This window comes from Protomyctophum bolini (assembly GCF_963924005.1).
Source record: "Protomyctophum bolini genome assembly, contig: SCAFFOLD_142, whole genome shotgun sequence".
Lineage (NCBI taxonomy): Eukaryota > Metazoa > Chordata > Actinopteri > Myctophiformes > Myctophidae > Protomyctophum > Protomyctophum bolini.
Window position 1 is genome coordinate 60,026 of NW_027666214.1, and position 9,007 is coordinate 69,032.

Consider the following 9,007-nt stretch of genomic DNA (forward strand, 5'->3'; position numbering starts at 1 on the left):
GAATAAAAGGAAAAAAACGATGGGTTATAGCCCATGTTTTTTGAAATTTTGAAAAAAAAAGTTAGCCTCGTTTCTCATCATTTTGGACCATGGGCTATAGCCCATATCGTACGGCATACTATAGCGCGCCGTTTTTCATCATTTTTGATGATTTGACAAAAATGAAAAAATGAGAAACTATGGGTTATAGCCCATGTTTTTTGAAATTTTGAAAAAAAAAGTTAGCCTCGTTTCTCATCATTTTGGACCATGGGCTATAGCCCATATCGTACGGCATACTATAGCGCGCCGTTTTTCATCATTTTTGATGATTTGACAAAAATGAAAAAAAGGAAATAAACGATGGGTTATAGCCCATGTTTTTTGAAATTTTGAAAAAAAAAGTTAGCCTCGTTTCTCTCATTTTGGACCATGGGCTATAGCCCATATCGTACGGCATACTATAGCGCGCCGTTTTTCATCATTTTTGATGATTTGACAAAAATGAAAAAATGAGAAAAACTTTGGGTTATAGCCCATGTTTTTTTAAATTTTGAAAAAAAAAATTTGCCTCGTTTCTCATCATTTTAGACCATGGGCTATAGCCCATATCGTACGACATATTATAGCGCGCAGTTTTTCATCATTTTTGATGATTTGACAAAAAGGAAAAAAACGATGGGTTATAGCCCATGTTTTTTGAAATTTTGAAAAAAAAAGTTAGCCTCGTTTCTCATCATTTTGGACCATGGGCTATAGCCCATATCGTACGACATATTATAGCGCGCAGTTTTTCATCATTTTTGATGATTTGACAAAAAGGAAAAAAAGGAAAAAAACGATGGGTTATAGCCCATGTTTTTTGAAATTTTGAAAAAAAAAGTTGGCCTCGTTTCTCATCATTTTGGACCATGGGCTATAGCCCATATCGTACGGCATACTATAGCGCGCAGTTTTTCATCATTTTTGATGATTTGACAAAAATGAATAAAAGGAAAAAAACGATGGGTTATAGCCCATGTTTTTTGAAATTTTGAAAAAAAAAGTTAGCCTCGTTTCTCATCATTTTGGACCATGGGCTATAGCCCATATCGTACGGCATACTATAGCGCGCCGTTTTTCATCATTTTTGATGATTTGACAAAAATGAAAAAAAGGAAATAAACGATGGGTTATAGCCCATGTTTTTTGAAATTTTGAAAAAAAAAGTTAGCCTCGTTTCTCATCATTTTGGACCATGGGCTATAGCCCATATCGTACGGCATACTATAGCGCGCTGTTTTTCATCATTTTTGATGATTTGACAAAAATGAAAAATGAGAAAAACTATGGGTTATAGCCCATGTTTTTTGAAATTTTGAAAAAAAAGTTAGGCTCGTTTCTCATCATTTTGGACCATGGGCTATAGCCCATATCGTACGACATACTATAGCGCGCAGTTTTTCATAATTTTTGATGATTTGACAAAAAGGAAAAAAAGGAAAAAAACGATGGGTTATAGCCCATGTTTTTTGAAATTTTGAAAAAAAAAGTTAGCCTCGTTTCTCATCATTTTGGACCGTGGGCTATAGCCCATATCGTACGACATACTATAGCGCGCAGATTTTCATCATTTTTGATGATTTGACAAAAATGAATAAAAGGAAAAAAACGATGGGTTATAGCCCATGTTTTTTTAAATTTTGAAAAAAAATGTTAGCCTCGTTTCTCATCATTTTGGACCATGGGCTATAGCCCATATCGTACGGCATACTATAGCGCGCCGTTTTTCATCATTTTTGATGATTTGACAAAAATGAATAAAAGGAAAAAAACGATGGGTTATAGCCCATGTTTTTTGAAATTTTGAAAAAAAAAGTTAGCCTCGTTTCTCATCATTTTGGACCATGGGCTATAGCCCATATCGTACGGCATACTATAGCGCGCAGTTTTTCATCATTTTTGATGATTTGACAAAAATGAATAAAAGGAAAAAAACGATGGGTTATAGCCCATGTTTTTTGAAATTTTGAAAAAAAAAGTTAGCCTCGTTTCTCATCATTTTGGACCATGGGCTATAGCCCATATCGTACGGCATACTATAGCGCGCCGTTTTTCATCATTTTTGATGATTTGACAAAAATGAAAAAAAGGAAATAAACGATGGGTTATAGCCCATGTTTTTTGAAATTTTGAAAAAAAAAGTTAGCCTCGTTTCTCATCATTTTGGACCATGGGCTATAGCCCATATCGTACGGCATACTATAGCGCGCCGTTTTTCATCATTTTTGATGATTTGACAAAAATGAGAAAAACTATGGGTTATAGCCCATGTTTTTTGAAATTTTGAAAAAAAAGTTAGCCTCGTTTCTCATCATTTTGGACCATGGGCTATAGCCCATATCGTACGACATACTATAGCGCGCAGTTTTTCATAATTTTTGATGATTTGACAAAAAGGAAAAAAAGGAAAAAAACGATGGGTTATAGCCCATGTTTTTTGAAATTTTGAAAAAAAAAGTTAGCCTCGTTTCTCATAATTTTGGACCGTGGGCTATAGCCCATATCGTACGACATACTATAGCGCGCAGATTTTCATCATTTTTGATGATTTGACAAAAATGAATAAAAGGAAAAAAACGATGGGTTATAGCCCATGTTTTTTTAAATTTTGAAAAAAAAAGTTAGCCTCGTTTCTCATCATTTTGGACCATGGGCTATAGCCCATATCGTACGGCATACTGTAGCGCGCCGTTTTTCATCATTTTTGATGATTTGACAAAAATGAAAAAAAGGAAATAAACGATGGGTTATAGCCCATGTTTTTTGAAATTTTGAAAAAAAAAGTTAGCCTCGTTTCTCATCATTTTGGACCATGGGCTATAGCCCATATCGTACGGCATACTATAGCGCGCCGTTTTTCATCATTTTTGATGATTTGACAAAAATGAAAAAATGAAAAAAACGATGGGTTATAGCCCATGTTTTTTGAAATTTTGAAAAAAAAAAGTTATTCTCGTTTCTCATCATTTTGGACCATGGGCTATAGCCTATCCCTATATCGTACGGCATACTATAGCGTGCCGTTTTTCATCATTTTTGATGATTTGACAAAAATGAAAAAATGAAAAAAACGATGGGTTATAGCCCATGTTTTTTTAAATTTTGAAAAAAAAGTTATCCTCGTTTCTCATCATTTTGGACCATGGGCTATAGCCTATATCGTACGGCATACTATAGCGTGCCGTTTTTCATCATTTTTGATGATTTGACAAAAATGAAAAAAACGATGGGTTATAGCCCATGTTTTTTGAAATTTTGAAAAAAAAAGTTAGCCTCGTTTCTCATCATTTTGGACCATGGGCTATAGCCCATATCGTACGGCATACTATAGCGTGCCGTTTTTCATCATTTTTGATGATTTGACAAAAATGAAAAAATGAAAAAAACGATGGGTTATAGCCCATGTTTTTTGAAATTTTGGAAAAAAAAAGTTATCCTCGTTTCTCATCATTTTGGACCATGGGCTATAGCCTATATCGTACGGCATACTATAGCACGCCGTTTTTCATCATTTTTGACGATTTGACAAAAATGAAAAAAATTCAAAAAACGATGGGCTATAACCCATCGTTTTTTTTTTTTTTTTAACACTCCGCAATTTGCTAATGTTTCTCATCCTCCGCAACACTCCACAATTTTTCCTCCGCAACACTCCGCAATTTTTCCGCAACACTCCGCAATTCCTCTGCAACACAAGTAGACGTCTAAAAATAGACGTCTAAAACACGTCTATTTTAGACGTGTTTTAGACGTCTATTTTTAGACGTTTTTCTCATCATTTTGGACCATGGGCTATAGCCTATATTGTACGGCATACTATAGCGTGCCGTTTTTCATCATTTTTGATGATTTGACAAAAATGAAAAAATGAAAAAAAAAGATGGGTTATAGCCCATGTTTTTTGAAATTTTGAAAAAAAAAAAGTTATCCTCGTTTCTCATCATTTTGGACCATGGGCTATAGCCTATATCGTACGGCATACTATAGCGTGCCGTTTTTCATCATTTTTGATGATTTGACAAAAATGAAAAAAACGATGGGTTATAGCCCATGTTTTTTGAAATTTTGAAAAAAAAGTTATCCTCGTTTCTCATCATTTTGGACCATGGGCTATAGCCCATATCGTACGGCATACTATAGCACGCCGTTTTTCATCATTTTTGATGATTTGACAAAAATGAAAAAATGAAAAAAAAACGATGGGTTATAGCCCATGTTTTTTGAAATTTTGAAAAAAAAAAGTTATCCTCGTTTCTCATCATTTTAGACCATGGGCTATAGCCCATATCGTACGACATATTATAGCGCGCAGTTTTTCATCATTTTTGATGATTTGACAAAAAGGAAAAAAACGATGGGTTATAGCCCATGTTTTTTGAAATTTTGAAAAAAAAAGTTAGCCTCGTTTCTCATCATTTTGGACCATGGGCTATAGCCCATATCGTACGACATATTATAGCGCGCAGTTTTTCATCATTTTTGATGATTTGACAAAAAGGAAAAAAAGGAAAAAAACGATGGGTTATAGCCCATGTTTTTTGAAATTTTGAAAAAAAAAGTTAGCCTCGTTTCTCATCATTTTGGACCATGGGCTATAGCCCATATCGTACGGCATACTATAGCGCGCAGTTTTTCATCATTTTTGATGATTTGACAAAAATGAATAAAAGGAAAAAAACGATGGGTTATAGCCCATGTTTTTTGAAATTTTGAAAAAAAAAGTTAGCCTCGTTTCTCATCATTTTGGACCATGGGCTATAGCCCATATCGTACGGCATACTATAGCGCGCCGTTTTTCATCATTTTTGATGATTTGACAAAAATGAAAAAAAGGAAATAAACGATGGGTTATAGCCCATGTTTTTTGAAATTTTGAAAAAAAAAGTTAGCCTCGTTTCTCATCATTTTGGACCATGGGCTATAGCCCATATCGTACGGCATACTATAGCGCGCTGTTTTTCATCATTTTTGATGATTTGACAAAAATGAAAAATGAGAAAAACTATGGGTTATAGCCCATGTTTTTTGAAATTTTGAAAAAAAAGTTAGGCTCGTTTCTCATCATTTTGGACCATGGGCTATAGCCCATATCGTACGACATACTATAGCGCGCAGTTTTTCATAATTTTTGATGATTTGACAAAAAGGAAAAAAACGATGGGTTATAGCCCATGTTTTTTGAAATTTTGAAAAAAAAAGTTAGCCTCGTTTCTCATCATTTTGGACCGTGGGCTATAGCCCATATCGTACGACATACTATAGCGCGCAGATTTTCATCATTTTTGATGATTTGACAAAAATGAATAAAAGGAAAAAAACGATGGGTTATAGCCCATGTTTTTTTAAATTTTGAAAAAAAATGTTAGCCTCGTTTCTCATCATTTTGGACCATGGGCTATAGCCCATATCGTACGGCATACTATAGCGCGCCGTTTTTCATCATTTTTGATGATTTGACAAAAATGAATAAAAGGAAAAAAACGATGGGTTATAGCCCATGTTTTTTGAAATTTTGAAAAAAAAAGTTAGCCTCGTTTCTCATCATTTTGGACCATGGGCTATAGCCCATATCGTACGGCATACTATAGCGCGCAGTTTTTCATCATTTTTGATGATTTGACAAAAATGAATAAAAGGAAAAAAACGATGGGTTATAGCCCATGTTTTTTGAAATTTTGAAAAAAAAAGTTAGCCTCGTTTCTCATCATTTTGGACCATGGGCTATAGCCCATATCGTACGGCATACTATAGCGCGCCGTTTTTCATCATTTTTGATGATTTGACAAAAAGGAAAAAAAGGAAATAAACGATGGGTTATAGCCCATGTTTTTTGAAATTTTGAAAAAAAAAGTTAGCCTCGTTTCTCATCATTTTGGACCATGGGCTATAGCCCATATCGTACGGCATACTATAGCGCGCCGTTTTTCATCATTTTTGATGATTTGACAAAAATGAAAAATGAGAAAAACTATGGGTTATAGCCCATGTTTTTTGAAATTTTGAAAAAAAAGTTAGCCTCGTTTCTCATCATTTTGGACCATGGGCTATAGCCCATATCGTACGACATACTATAGCGCGCAGTTTTTCATAATTTTTGATGATTTGACAAAAAGGAAAAAAAGGAAAAAAACGATGGGTTATAGCCCATGTTTTTTGAAATTTTGAAAAAAAAAGTTAGCCTCGTTTCTCATCATTTTGGACCGTGGGCTATAGCCCATATCGTACGACATACTATAGCGCGCAGATTTTCATCATTTTTGATGATTTGACAAAAATGAATAAAAGGAAAAAAACGATGGGTTATAGCCCATGTTTTTTTAAATTTTGAAAAAAAAAGTTAGCCTCGTTTCTCATCATTTTGGACCATGGGCTATAGCCCATATCGTACGGCATACTGTAGCGCGCCGTTTTTCATCATTTTTGATGATTTGACAAAAATGAAAAAAAGGAAATAAACGATGGGTTATAGCCCATGTTTTTTGAAATTTTGAAAAAAAAAGTTAGCCTCGTTTCTCATCATTTTGGACCATGGGCTATAGCCCATATCGTACGGCATACTATAGCGCGCCGTTTTTCATCATTTTTGATGATTTGACAAAAATGAAAAAATGAAAAAAACGATGGGTTATAGCCCATGTTTTTTGAAATTTTGAAAAAAAAAAGTTATTCTCGTTTCTCATCATTTTGGACCATGGGCTATAGCCTATCCCTATATCGTACGGCATACTATAGCGTGCCGTTTTTCATCATTTTTGATGATTTGACAAAAATGAAAAAATGAAAAAAACGATGGGTTATAGCCCATGTTTTTTTAAATTTTGAAAAAAAAGTTATCCTCGTTTCTCATCATTTTGGACCATGGGCTATAGCCTATATCGTACGGCATACTATAGCGTGCCGTTTTTCATCATTTTTGATGATTTGACAAAAATGAAAAAAACGATGGGTTATAGCCCATGTTTTTTGAAATTTTGAAAAAAAAAGTTAGCCTCGTTTCTCATCATTTTGGACCATGGGCTATAGCCTATATCGTACGGCATACTATAGCACGCCGTTTTTCATCATTTTTGACGATTTGACAAAAATGAAAAAATTTCAAAAAACGATGGGCTATAACCCATCGTTTTTTTTTTTTTTTTAACACTCCGCAATTTGCTAATGTTTCTCATCCTCCGCAACACTCCACAATTTTTCCTCCGCAACACTCCGCAATTTTTCCGCAACACTCCGCAATTCCTCCGCAACACAAGTAGACGTCTAAAAATAGACGTCTAAAACACGTCTATTTTAGACGTGTTTTAGACGTCTATTTTTAGACGTTTTTCTCATCATTTTGGACCATGGGCTATAGCCTATATTGTACGGCATACTATAGCGTGCCGTTTTTCATCATTTTTGATGATTTGACAAAAATGAAAAAATGAAAAAAAAAGATGGGTTATAGCCCATGTTTTTTGAAATTTTGGAAAAAAAAAAGTTATCCTCGTTTCTCATCATTTTGGACCATGGGCTATAGCCTATATCGTACGGCATACTATAGCGTGCCGTTTTTCATCATTTTTGATGATTTGACAAAAATGAAAAAAACGATGGGTTATAGCCCATGTTTTTTGAAATTTTGAAAAAAAAGTTATCCTCGTTTCTCATCATTTTGGACCATGGGCTATAGCCCATATCGTACGGCATACTATAGCACGCCGTTTTTCATCATTTTTGATGATTTGACAAAAATGAAAAAATGAAAAAAAAAAGATGGGTTATAGCCCATGTTTTTTGAAATTTTGAAAAAAAAAGGTTATCCTCGTTTCTCATCATTTTGGACCATGGGCTATAGCCTATATCGTACGGCATACTATAGCGTGCCGTTTTTCATCATTTTTGATGATTTGACAAAAATGAAAAAATAAAAAAAACGATGGGTTATAGCCCATGTTTTTTGAAATTTTGAAAAAAAGTTATCCTCGTTTCTCATCATTTTGGACCATGGGCTATAGCCTATATTGTACGGCATACTATAGCACGCCGTTTTTCATCATTTTTGACGATTTGACAAACATGAAAAAATTACAAAAAACGATGGGCTATAACCCATCGTTTTTTTTTTTTTTTTTAACACTCCGCAATTTGCTAATGTTTTTCATCCTCCGCAACACTCCACAATTTTTCCTCCGCAACACTCCGCAATTTTTCCGCAACACTCCGCAATTCCTCCGCAACACAAGTAGACGTCAAAAAATAGACGTCTAAAACACGTCTATTTTAGACGTGTTTTAGACGTCTATTTTTAGACGTTTTTCTCATCATTTTGGACCATGGGCTATAGCCTATATCGTACGGCATACTATAGCGTGCCGTTTTTCATCATTTTTGATGATTTGACAAAAATGAAAAAATGAAAGAAAAAGATGGGTTATAGCCCATGTTTTTTGAAATTTTGAAAAAAAAAAGTTATCCTCGTTTCTCATCATTTTGGACCATGGGCTATAGCCTATATCGTACGGCATACTATAGCGTGCCGTTTTCCATCATTTTTGATGATTTGACAAAAATGAAAAAAACGATGGGTTATAGCCCATGTTTTTTTAAATTTTGAAAAAAAAGTTATCCTCGTTTCTCATCATTTTGGACCATGGGCTATAGCCTATATCGTACGGCATACTATAGCACGCCGTTTTTCATCATTTTTGACGATTTGACAAAAATGAAAAAATTACAAAAAACGATGGGCTATAACCCATCGTTTTTTTTTTTTTTTTTAACACTCCGCAATTTGCTAATGTTTCTCATCCTCCGCAACACTCCACAATTTTTCCTCCGCAACACTCCGCAATTTTTCCGCAACACTCCGCAATTCCTCCGCAACACAAGTAGACGTCTAAAAATAGACGTCTAAAACACGTCTATTTTAGACGTGTTTTAGACGTCTATTTTTAGACGTTTTTCTCATCATTTTGGACCATGGGCTATAGCCTATATCGTACGGCAT